The sequence below is a fragment of the Podarcis melisellensis genome, assembly GCF_964234715.1.
Source record: "Podarcis melisellensis genome assembly, chromosome: 2".
Lineage (NCBI taxonomy): Eukaryota > Metazoa > Chordata > Lepidosauria > Squamata > Lacertidae > Podarcis > Podarcis melisellensis.
In genome coordinates this window covers 30,067,433-30,080,324 of record NC_138529.1, presented here as the reverse complement: position 1 = coordinate 30,080,324, position 12,892 = coordinate 30,067,433, and the positions used below count along the sequence as shown (strand labels likewise).

The 12,892-nt window shown below is 46.7% G+C and overlaps 1 protein-coding gene and 1 long non-coding RNA gene across 3 annotated transcripts in view; one reads left to right on the top strand and one right to left on the bottom strand.

Annotated features, from left to right (window-relative positions):
• LOC309363581 overlaps nucleotides 1-9,506 on the bottom strand; it is a 44,422-nt gene extending 34,916 nt beyond the window's left edge. Inside the window, exons 1-2 of one of the 2 annotated variants that reach the window (XR_014165433.1) lie at nucleotides 8,290-9,506; nucleotides 7,506-7,775 (exon numbers count right to left, since the gene is read on the bottom strand). This is a non-coding gene — a long non-coding RNA (uncharacterized lncRNA). Of the gene's footprint in view, nucleotides 1-7,505 lie in introns of both variants that reach the window. The other variant, XR_014165432.1, reaches the window with a different exon arrangement.
• The window catches only part of PGS1 (phosphatidylglycerophosphate synthase 1), a 125,611-nt gene that overhangs the window by 56,217 nt on the left and 56,502 nt on the right, over nucleotides 1-12,892 (top strand). The window lies entirely within an intron of this gene.

Genomic DNA, 12,892 nt, shown 5'->3' with positions numbered 1-12,892 from the left:
AGATGCTGCTGCGGCTGCCTGATTTTGAGGCCTGGATCCTGCTGCAGTTGTGTAGACCAGAGAGAAACTAAGAGCCCTTCCATACTTTATTTTACACTGGGCTTTCCAGGCACAGATCTGCACTTTAAAGCTCTGTGTCCAACCAATCCCCCCCCCCCGGAAAACCTGTGGTTTACCATTGAATTGGAACAAGCAGCAACCCGAGGAAAACCTGATTGCCATTTGCTCTGATTCCACGGTAAAAAGTGGGTTATCCCAGGAAAAAGTGCCAGGACAAAAACAAAAAAACAAAAGCACCCGCTCAGAGACGGAGCTTTAACGCCCACTCCTAGAAACATGGTGTAAATGGAAGTCTGGATGAGACCTTAAATTTGAATTCTTCTTGGTTCTTGTTTATTACTGTAAGATAACAATATTGTAGAACACTGCCACTTATACACAACTATTTATGCAGTGATAGTGCATAGTTGGTTGATGATGTCTCAAAGGTGCCATTTAGCAATGCTGCTGCCAACCTGGGTGCGTATTTCCAACTGTGCCAAATATATGGGCACAGATTTCCGAATTCATTATTCTGAATTGTCCTGAAGGGTCATAACTTGTTCGAGGAGAATGGGCTGACCTGGGAAGTGAAGGAACACGGGGGATTACTGTAAATGCCCAGCTGTAGTTCAGCCTGTTCCTGAGCTTCTCTGGGAAGCGATGAGTGAAGAAATTCAGGCACAAAGATGAGCAGTCACTGAATAATGGGAAGCCTTATGCTCCTCCCTTCCCTGACCTATTCTGTGGGTTATTCTTGACTCAGCCCAGACTAAGCAGGAATAGGCCGCCAAGAGCAGGAATTGTGTGCAGCTGGGAATTATCCAGTGTCTTGACTGGGAAGCAATAAACTCCAGTAATTATGTCACAACTACAAATGCTTCTTTCAATAGGATATGCTATATATCCTGGCGCTTCCTACTCTGCCTGAGGCTTAAAATGCAGCCAGGTCATTTATTTTTCTCAACTTGGATCAGAGCTGCTTTGGGGGAAATGCATCAAAAACGCAGTATTTCGTAAGAAATGACAGGATAGATACAGGATATGGATAGTGACTAATGTCGTGTGTACGCCACTTCCCAAATCAGTGGTGGGAGTGCGCCGGATGCAGAGTAAACGAGTGTGTGCACAGCTCTAGTCTCAAATGGGGATTGTAATCTGTATTGATTATTGTGATGGCAGCAGTTATTCTAGAGCAGGGGGCCTCTCTATTTGGCCCTTGGGACTTTCACTTGGCCATGTTCCACCCCAAGCCACACACCTCACTAGTCCCTGCCCCCTTCATGCTTTATTCGTGTGCTTTTGCCTGACCGGAATGTGTCCTTGAACAATGATGATGTTGCTTGTTTCCTGGAAGAAGGAAGGAGAGGGGCGTGTGCATGTACAGAAACCTTTGACTTTTGTGTCTAGAATTGCATGCATTTCTCCCTCCACATTTTTTTCTCTGGCCCTACCCACCACTTGAATGCAGCACGCATGAAGTCTCCCAAAAGGGAATGTGGCCCTTGGACTGCCAGTTTCCCCATTCCTGCCCTAGATTAATTAACGCGGAGTACAGAAATCTAGAGAGCCAGTGTGGTATAGTGGTTAAGAGCAGTAGACTCATAATCTGGTGAACTGGGTTTGATTCCCCGCTCTTCCACATGCAGCAGCTGGGTGACCTTGAGCTAGTCATATTTCTTTGAAGTATATCAGCCTCGCTCACCTCACAGAGTGTTTGTTGTGGGGGAGGAAGGGAAAGGAAAATTTTAGCCGCTTTGAGACCCCTTTGGGTAGTGATAAAGTGGGATATCAAATCCAATAAAAATAAAAATCTGAAGTGCATGTGAGAGTCATTGAAATGGTGGTACTGTGAATGCTCTGCTGTTTTTGCCATTAGGACTTTGTGAGGTTGTTGTTACTAAACTTAAAGTGGTCCACACCACTGCAGTACTTTTATAATCCTTCATGTTTCCTTCACTTGTTGTTGTCCCTGCACAGCTTTACTTCCGGGCAAGTTCCTCTTGTGATAACTTGTATTTGTTATGTGAGATTTGCACAAAGTCGGATATTTGCAAGATATGCTGAGATGTGCAAAATCAAAGAAAAGGACAAAAAAAACCCCCAAACAAAACGGAAGGAAAGAGGTTTGTGTTAGTAAATACGCAGCTGGAAAGGGGGAAATGTTGAAAAAGAAATCTGTTAGGGGAATGGTCACAAAGCCAGATGATTAAAAATTAGACAAAAGTGGAGGCCTGGAAGCGTGGCATGGGCTGGAAAGAGATGACTTCAGAACTCCTCTCATCTCATTCCACTCTTAGAAATAATACTAAAATATGGTATTAGGCCACAGGAACATAGGTAAGTAGCTGCAAACTTTAAGGAACCATGTGCATACTGAGGAATTGAAGAAATGTCAAATTAAACTTCAAGGAGCTTGTAACCCTTTGAGATGTATGTGGCCGGTTCATACGGCTTTTCTAAGAAAAAAAAAGTGCTGCCCACCATACCTGTCACATTAATTCATTTAGATAGGATGAGAAAGGGACAGTCAGCTCCTTTGCTGATGCATTTATACTCAGAGGGAGATCAAGTCCTCGTGACCCTTTGATGTATGGAGTTTATACACCATGGGATTTTGCTGGTGTGTCTCTGTTTCCAGTAACAGGAAACTGGGTGGATCCAATCTGAGTGTCTTCTGCTGCCCACACATGAGCTTCAGATGCCTCTTCCGGCAATGCAAGATCTTGCCATATTATACCCTCCCAGAATAAGTATGCATTCCCCGATCCCGTCTTCAGGGGAAACATCTTCCTCTTTGATCTGTTTTCATAACTTCCTATTTGAAGGGCGGATATTCATTTGTTGAATGCCTAAATGTCTAATGTGATCTTTGATGGGCATACATTACAATTGTCATGTGCCCAGGGAGAGGCTGCTTGAATCAATATCCAGTCCTTGCCCTACTGCCATGCCAACCCCACTGACACCATCATCAATCATCATCATCATCATTAAATTAGACTTCTATACTACCCTTCATCTGAGGATCACAGGGTGGTTTACAATATGGAATCCAAAAAATGCATAACATACAAACAAACAAAAATAATACCCCTTTCCAGTTTGAAAGGTCATAGGCCATAGATTGGCCACAGGCCTGGGAGTAGAAGAATGTTTTTGCCTGGCACCTAAAGATATGCAACGAAGGCGCCAGGCAAGCATCCCTGGGGAGAGTATTCCACAAGTGAGGAGCTACAGCAGAAAAGGCTTGCTGTTGTGTTAACATCCTCCAAGACCTCTCATGGAGGAGGCACACGAAGAAGGGCCTCAGATGATGACCACGGGGTCCGGGTTGGAGAGGTGGTCTTTGAGGTATTGTGATCTTGAGCCATTTAAAAAACCAGCACTTTGAATTGGGCTCAGAAACCAATTGGCAGCCAGTGCAGTCTGGCCAGGATTGGCATTATATTCTCAAACTGCCTTCCCCCATTGAGCTATCCTGACCACTGAATTTTGCACCAGCTGAAGTTTCCAGATGCAAGCAATTTTATCCTCAAAATGCTTTGCAAGACATGTCACAGCATCAGTTCCGTTACCTCTTTCGGGCCAGACTGTAAAAGGCCCTGCAGTACCATAGTACTGCCGTAAAGTTGTATAAATAATATACAACTTTATAAATAATAAAGTTGTAGCCTGTTTCAACTCACACGTTTATTTGGTCTCTATTCATTCCCTCTGTCCCTGGAGCCTCACCTTGTGCTTGCCCGTACAATGAGAATGTGCTCAGAATGGTGTTGCTGTTAGCAGCTGTAGAAAGGATTTGTTCACTCTGGAGAAGCAGAACGAATTCACACAACTTTCTCCACATGTTTGATAGATTCTTTGTTTAAGCTGGTCCTATGGGGAAGCAATTCTTTCCAATCACGGAGACACACATATTTGTCTCACATCTGAGAAGTAGCATTCCCTCCTGTGCAAGAGAAAAGGGGAAATTATTCTTTCACCTTACATTTTTGTATGTACAGTCATACCTTGGTTGTCGAACGCCCTGGAACTCAGACATTTTGGCTCCTGAACACTGCAAACCCGGAAGTGATTGTTCCGGTTGCCGAACGTACTTGTGGAACCCGAATGTCCGATGGGGCTTCCACGGTTTCTGATTGGCTGCAGCAGCTTCCTGCAGCCAACCAGAAGCTGCAATTTGGTTTTGGAAGTCGAATGGACTTCCAGAATGGATTCCATTCGACTTCCAAGGTGCGACTGTACTGTACTTGCATGAAATGTTTCCTTAAAATGTATCAGCACCCTGATTCTTCAGGGAGACATTTTAAATAGATACAAAGATTCTTAATTTAACAGATTAATTGACAAAGCACTGCAGCCCAGTTTATGAAGAAAATGTCAAAATGTTCCCTACATTTGGAGGTGGGTGGAGGGAGATTGCAGAAAGCTTCCTGCATGATGGATTAAATCAGTGGTTTTCAACCAGTGTGCCCTTAGGTGCCTTGAATGATGGTCAGGGGTGCCGTGGGCAACACTGGCCTCTGTCCCTCTTTCCTTCCCTCCCTCCTCTGATGCCATCTCCTGTCTCTGCCTCCAAAGGCTTGCACAGCTGTTTGTTGCAGCAGCCCTGGCCATGAGCTCCCCAGGCAAATGGTCCCTCTGGGGCTGGCCAGGGGGTGCTAGCTGCCAGGAGCTGAGGTGGCCTCGGAGTAAGCAACCAAGTGGGCAAGGGAGCCCAGCCAGCCAGTCCACTAGCCTTTGCTGTTGGGAATGGACAGACAAGTCCCAGGCCCCTGTGGGGCAGTGTGAAGAGGCAATTCTCTTGGGGGAGGGGGCAAGCAGCAGCTGCCTGGAGGACTCCCAAGAAGAAGGGAGAGGAGAAAAGGCCGAGGGACCACTCCACAAAGGAGGGTGTTCGAAAAAGGCTGAGAGGCTGCCAGCTCTGCAGGCAAGGGGCGACATTACTGGGCTCCTGTGTCCCACAGGGGTACTGCAGAAAGAATGTCAAAGGATCTGTGGACTGGAAAAGGTTGAAAACTTCTGGTTTAAATGACTGAGAAACAGTGCTGCCACATGATGTTCTAGTCAGCCAGAAGTAGTAGTTGTAATGAATTTCTTGTGCTGTCTGATCTTGTGATGTTGCTGCTAAACTCCACCCACCACTCCTCCAACTGCTTGTGTGTTGAAAATGGTTTTGTTCTCTGTCCCCGGATTCATGGGAAACTCAGGGCAATGTTTGCAAGGTCAGTGTCTTTTGAAGAAAAGCACACTGGTGATTGAAAAGAGAAGTTTGTTTTACGAGTATGCAGGTTGAGAAAGAATTAAAAGGGTGTAGCAGCCAGCACTGTTTCCAAAGTAACACCTATAGAAAAGTATAATTTAACACTTAAGGAGAACCAAACTCCCATATACCAACACAGTGATCTCGAGAGGGTGTGTTGCACTTTCTCACAGGTGTATCCTAATAAATGCCAGAGAATATAGCAATGTGCATGCACATGAATATCATGCACAGCTTGCATCCTGGTCAGGTTACATTAGGCGGACAAGCAAGCATCTCAGGGCACCTTAAAGGCTAAGAAGTTTATTACGTGGCATAAACATTTGCGGACTAGAGTACAGATGCATTAGCAGGGCAGCAGAATATCATACAGTTATGTGAGGAAGAAGGAGAAGGAAAAAAGCAAGAAAGGAGGAAGAAATAGGAAAGGAGAAAGTCTGTTGGAAGGAAAAGTAAAATAAATAAATGAGCAAGCAAAGTCTCTTGTTACAGGTGCAGGTTGAAGTGTGTGTCAGGTCTGGAAAAGTTGACAGCCACTGCTCTGCATTGTGAAACTGATGTATGAAGCTCTTGAGAAATTATGCGTCCCGTGGGCAGTCTTGGATATAGTCTTAAGAATCCTTTCATTTGGTTAACGTCTGTTAAGTCAGTTTTAGTAGTTGCCCTATGGGGTGTGTGGTGACCCTTTCAGGGGCGGTCTTTGGTCTTTCAAATTTCAGCAGCACCTTGTGCAAGACCCAAAATTTGCTCTCCCTGCCCCCCCGCCTATCCATTCTGTTCAATTCACTGTTACAGTTGTGGTGCCCTGCGGCGCCCCCTAGGTTTGGCGCCCAGTGCTGCCTTAAATCCACCACTTATATCCTAACTTAAACCATAGCAGATGCAGCTCATTAATCATAGAATCATAGGTTTGGAAGGGACCCTGAGGATCATCTAGTCCACCCCCTGCAGTGCAGGAATATGCAGCTGTCCTTTATGGGGATTGAACCTGCAACCTTGGTATTATCAGCACCATGCTCTAACGAACTGAGGTTATCCAGCCTGCTAACAAAGCTGTAGTAGGTGTCTATAATGAATTTACCCATTAAAGTATAACTTGTATATGATAATTATATCAAAATATACATCTTTTCATTATTGTCATATGCTCTAGATCAGAGGTAACTAATGGGGTGACCTTCAGACTGCAACTCCTATCATCCCTGACCACTGGCCATGCTGACTGAGGCTGGTGGGAGTTGTAGTCTAACAACATATGGAGGTCACCAGGTTGGCTATCCCTGCTGTAGCGAGAACACTACCTTGTTTGTGTCATTGATGCATGCCTTTGATTTATCTGAAACAGCTTTTTCTGAATTACCCATGATGTGTGATTGGGTTTTTTGTTTTGCAACAACTGCCCCTCTGTTGATTCAGAATAAAAGCACATGAAGCATTTTAAGTTCAAACATTATGACCAAGGCCCCTTTTTCTATTAAAGCAAATTGGCAGTCATTTAGTAATGGCCCTTTTAGAAACCTCTGTGAAGAGAAGAATCAAAACTGTCAAAATGCCAACCCTTTTCTGGCCACACATCTGGAAAAGCTGAAGAACTTCTCCACACCTTGCTGCTTTTATTCATTCCATGGGCAAGGCTCCTTTTTCTCACTAGCAACCTGACCTCCCCCCTTCACCCCCCTTCAATATGACAGCCTTATCAACCGAAGCAGAGTTCATTTGTTCTTTCCAGGAGATGATCACACAACATAATCTTGACCCAAATAAGGCAGAGCATGAGAGTTAATATGAATTTTGCAAAATCTCAGTATGGGGTAAGGTGGAGAATGAGTAATGAGTGTATGATTAAGTTCTGTACACGCAGCAACTTTCTCCTTGTTCTATTGGATTTGCAATCTAATTTGCATGCAATTGGGTTGAATGAATCAAGACCCACTTTTTTCATGTTCAAAAGGGCTGCCAAATAATCAGGTATAATTCTGGAAAGTTTCTGTTTTACTTTCTCAGAACGTTGAGCGACAGGAACTGGTTAATTGTGTAAAGCGCTAGATAAGGGCTGTGCATCCTGCATTTGGTAGAGATACTTTTCCTGTTGGGACAGGGTATTTCCTGCCAGCGAAACCAGGCCCAAATATTAATTTCTCTGTTCAGCTGAGCTGCTATACTTGCCAAACCCCCCTCCCCCCATCAAGTAAACTCTCACCATTACGACTCAGATTCTCTTTGTTCCCAGAGCTGGTAAAGAAGTAAGGAAGGGAACTGCGACTTACTGACACATTCACCGACACATTTCCCTATATGATGCAGGAGACATTTCTGGGGAAAGCATGAGGCTTGTGAAACTTCTGCTTAAAGGTTTGCTGCTCCTCCAGCACGTCATTGCTGACTGGGGGACGTTCCAAGAAACGAAAGGCACTCACAAAGCTTCCCGGACTTTTTGAATCAGCAGCTGATTGCAGCAGTGTGTTGGGTCCTGAAGCAAAAGGGAAGCATAGCAGCTGAGGGGACACGCGATTCTGGGCTGGGGGAGAGAAAATGAATTCCAGGCAATTGCGACTAATATGGTGAGACAGGACTGGTATGTTGCGCACAGAGCACAAAGTTTGCATTCTCCAAGTCAAGGAACCCGGCAGGCTGGAGTGGGAACGACTCTCCCCGCTTTGGTGGTTCTTAATGATTACTGTGAATGTCTTTTGGGGGGAATCTTGTAGGTTCAAAAAGGGCATTTTTGTTTAGCAGATGGAACAGTGTATGTATTGTGGCCTGCTCCCTGGAAGATGCAGGCCGGCAGTAAGAGACTGCTTCTCACATGTACCATGCAGAGTCCCCTCCGAGGGACCTACAAATTGAGGGCACCCCACCCGACTCTCTCCTCAGATTGGCTGCTTCATTTTCTCCCTCCTCCTCCTCCTCTCCCCCTTGCCAATTAATCACTTCATTTTCATGGAACAGCCAGGCCCCTACCCAACCGTTTCCATGAATACTACCCCCTAGATGGCAGTCGGGGAGCAAAGGGAGCGCGAAGGCCTCTCATTTCCTGGCACAGGCCGAAGAATAAACAGTGATATTCCAGCCTTTAATCCTGTTGCCGTGGAAACCCAGATCCCAGCAAGGGAGGAGAGAGGGGGGTGTGCCGGTCAGGATCAGATGGCACTGACGCTGGGGATGTGCCTCGGCTGGGCCTGGCATGGCGCCACCGGCCTTGCTGCGCCTGGACATTCTTGACATAGCTGTAACTCCGACTGGGAATCAGGGTTTCCTGGCAGGGCTGGGACAATAGGCCAGAAGGGCTGGACAGGGGCAGGGCTTAAAGAGCCCGTGCAGCGATTCTTTTCCTTTCCATTTGCCCTGCTTGGGTGAGAGGGAGCCACAGGGCTAGAAACACAGCAGCTATGCCACAGGCTGGGGGAAAGGCCTGACTCCATGTGTGTCTTCCTTCCTTTTTTCTGGCTGCTTCCTTGTTTCCCTGGCCAAGCTCCTGTGCTTTTTAAGACTTGCATGACAAGCGCACATTCAACCGGCAAAGTGCAGCAGGTTTGAGGAAAGCTTTATCACAGAACCTTTGGACCACCCTTCAGTATTTAAAGGCACAAGAGGCAGCTTCCCAGAAAAAAACCCTATTCCCTCTGCCGTGGCCTAATGAAATCATGTTTCACTTGGGATTAAATTAGAGGGGAGATGTGATCTTCTTTGAGAGAACTGTGTGGTTTCCCTGAACCTGGCACAAGCCTATGATATACACATGCCTGTTCCCCATTGTGAAAACCATTGCTTCCTCTGCCCACACCATTGAATCAAGAATTAGACTGCCAGACTGCTTCGCCTGTCTGCAAGGAACATGTTTGCTATGCTCAGATGTCATATATTATTAAGGAACCGATTGATTAATAATCTGCTTTGTGTCTACGAAGTGTAGATTAATCCCCTGCTTGATTGGAGGATGGAGTGTGTATTAATTCCCTGAACATCTTATGAAGTGTCCATCTTGCTTTTTTGGTGTTCAAGTGGATGTTCCTTTATTGAATTCTCATGGGATAAGCCAGTGTGGAGTAATGGTTCTGGATTAGAACCTGGAAGACCAGCATTCAAATCTCCACTCAGGCACAAAGGCCACTGGGTCACTTTGGACTAGTCACTGTCTCTCAGCCTAACCTACCTTACAGGGTTGCTAGGAGGATAAAATGGAGAGGGGAAGAAGTGAGCCCTCTGTAAAAAAAGGGAGGATAAAATGTAGTAATAAATAAGATTATTCATACATTCATCCCCATGTTATGTTTACTCACATACACGTCTGTTTCTTCCTCCATTCGTATTCTTTAATAACAAGAAGCTAAAATAAACTGAAAATCTTACCCCTCCCCCCATAAAATTAATTACACCCAAACAAATAAATCTTACTCAGCCCGAAGACTTGGAGAAAGGAATTGTCATCTAAAGATGTGTGTGTTCATGTGTTCTTTCGCACAAAACAATTTTAAATCACATTTTGAAGTTTGGTGACTGCATTTTTCTGGCCTTTTTTAAGGATGTGGAGAATGATTCCTAGTCTATTTAGAGGAATACTGCCTCTGACAGTGGATTTAGAACATAACCTTATCTACCAGATTCAAAGCCTGATAACATTTATATAGCTGCAAATTTTCCAATCCAGCAGAAGATAAGTCAGAAAAGGCATCCTTGGCCTTGTCAGCCAGCTCTTTCCCAAGTCTGTTGTAATTGATCAGTGCGCCAGGTACGCAGCTAAGCAAGCAGGGAAGGAGTAACAGGTAGGAGATTTAAAGGTATATGGAGGTTTCCTCCGCTTTCCTGGCAACCTCAATTTCAAGGGAATCAATGAGCCTGATTTGTGGGTGTTTGCATAATAAAGTAACAGTGAACAGGTGAGAGAGAATCCTTTAAGGATGGATAGAATCAACAAGCAGCTGGAGGAGAAAGAGAGGAGAGGGCTAAGAAAGAGCTGTGAGTGGAGGGGGGTCCTTTTCCCAACTTCTGGACTGCTTGGGAAACCCAGCAAACCTGCTGTACCTGGAACTGGGTGTGGAGAGTGCAGCTGAATGGGACACAGCCTTGGGCAGCCTGAGGAAGTACCATCCACCTTGGGCCTGCCCATAAAAAGCAAGTCTAGAGTGAGAGACTAGAGTGAAGTCTGCTGTTTGCAGGAACTCTTCTTGATGTGAGGCCTTTGTGGGTGAACTGAGTGTTTGTCTGTTGTTGCTACTCTTTTGAATACTGCTTAGAGACATTAAGCGGTATAGAAATTAAATAATCAAATCAAAATAAAATCAAACCTCCACATGTTTACCTGAGTGGTGATGGTGGTAGTAGTCAAGGGGGTCGGGTAAATGCCATAATAAGCAGGGGCATTCACTATTATGGGTAGGATAGGAATGGATTGCTTTCTGCATTAGCCAAATTTTGAGCTGCCCTACTGTTCCTGTGGCTGGAATGCACAAATAGATTAGGGAAGAAGTTCCAGGAGTTCAATGTGCTCTGTGCACACTAGTGGCCATTTAGGAAAAATAAATAAAGGGGGCACCAGCGGAAAATAAATGGTTTGTGTGTGCATTTAAATGTACCATCATGAGCTTTTAAAGGAAGAAAGTAAATTGTGATGAAAGGACAGGCTGGCGAAACCAGAGAAAATGAATTTTGAATGTGGCACCTGTCTAATATGCAGAGTTACAGAGAGCAATGCAGAGAAGGTGGAGAAGATTATAACTTGGTGGGGTGTGGGCAAGAAACACCCGTCAACCATGCCTGATTCAGTTTCATGTAAAGTAGTTTCTATAGGTTTTACCTCTACACTGTGCTTACAGAAGGCTGCTTCTTTGTCATTTGTTGATGAAATGGGAGATTGGGATTCTCCCTCAGGATTAATCCCATTGTGTAATCCACAGAGGTTATGCTTGTATTAAGGTGGCTGCATGCATAAACATAGCACATCATACACACCTGAATGCACAAGTGGGAAAAGGCCAGGACTTCTGCTGGACCCATCAGAGGACACCTCTTCCACTCCCATTTCTTTAACAAATACCAGAATGATAAAGCAGCAGCCTTTTGCAAACACAGCGAGGGAGCTGACAGGCAGCCTGCACGTCCTTCTGCAGAACTTTCCACTGCCCTTGAAAAGCTCCCCAAGCTAAACAAGCTATCTTATCACACCTCCCAATGGTCCAGCCATAAGACACCAGGAACTAGAGCTAGATTTCCCTCAGCCATTGCATGAAGCTCCGCTGAAAGTTTATACACCCAAAGGAATGTATCTTTTTATGTGCTTGCTTCTGGGAAGAATGGGTGTGTTTGCTTTTGGTGCTTTACCTTAAATGACACAGTAGACAGGCAAGTTGGGGTGCTGTATCCTGGCCACGCCTTTCACACTGCAGCACCTTCTCATATGTCCTCCTATGAACTTCTTTCTAGTCCCATTCCACCTGGGCCAGGGTAGGGATGGGGGAATGGCTGCAGGAATAGGGAAATAGCCGGCAGTGACTGGGCTCAGTGCTTTCAGACTGCCTGATCTCTGCTGGTAACTTGCTCCAAACAGCAAGCTGCCTTGATCCAATCACATCAGATCACTGGTCCATTTCGCCTGAAAGGCTCTAAGCAGATGATCTTTTATACCACCACCAGGGATTGAACCTGGGACGTTCTAACACTGGAGCCACCAGGGATTGAACCTGTGTTCTCTGTCTCTGAGCTAAAATCCCTCACGTGCCACCCTATCGTCTAGTAGCTGGTAGATCTTCTGGCCTTGCTTCAAAGTGTTGCACCAGGAGCACAAAGAATAGCACTACATGCAACAGCAGCAGAACCTTGACTCAGTGGCGTAGCGTGGGGGGTGCAGGGGGTGCCAACCGCACCGGGCGCAACATTTTGGGGGGCGCACTCGCAGCTCTCTGCCCCTACCTGGCTCACTCACTCTCTCTCACAGTGTTGGCTGTGCGAATCCAATCCGAGCTGCCCGCGTTGCGGTGCGGAGCGGGAGCGGAGAGAGAGCGAGGGAGGGACTATCTGGGGGAGGGACAATGCAGCGGCCGCCCAGCGCAGCGCTCAGCGCAGGAGAGAACCACACCCGACCAGCCCAGTTTTGGGAGGGGAGGTGTTACTGCTAGGTTAGTGTGCATTTAAACCGATTTAAAATGTCTGTTTAACAAAAGGCGGCGGCGGGAGGCGGACTTCTCTCCCTCTCTGGTGCTGGTGCCGTGAGGCACTCGCCAGCCCACCGGCCCCTCCTGAGCGGGATATGGGTGGGCGGACGGGGTGGGGGAGAGGCGCCGGGTGAGGAAGGGTTAGCCGGCGGCGGCAGCTGCGCGAGGGACCCCCGCCCGCATCGTGCCCTGACAGGAGCCGCCGCTGCGCCCACGGGCGCCCTTGACGCGGCGCCCCTCATGCCCCCTCGAGAGGCGCTGGGGGGCAGCGAGACTCTGCCGGGCCCCGCCCCTCACTCCGCGCTCGGCTTCAGGGCTGTCTTGCGAGGGGGCGGCGGGAAAAGGCTCTGGGGAGAACCTCGCTCGCTGTCCCGCGTTGCTTTTCCTCACGTCGTTTTCCCTTTCCCTTGAGGGGACGGGGAGGTGAAGGGAGCCTGCC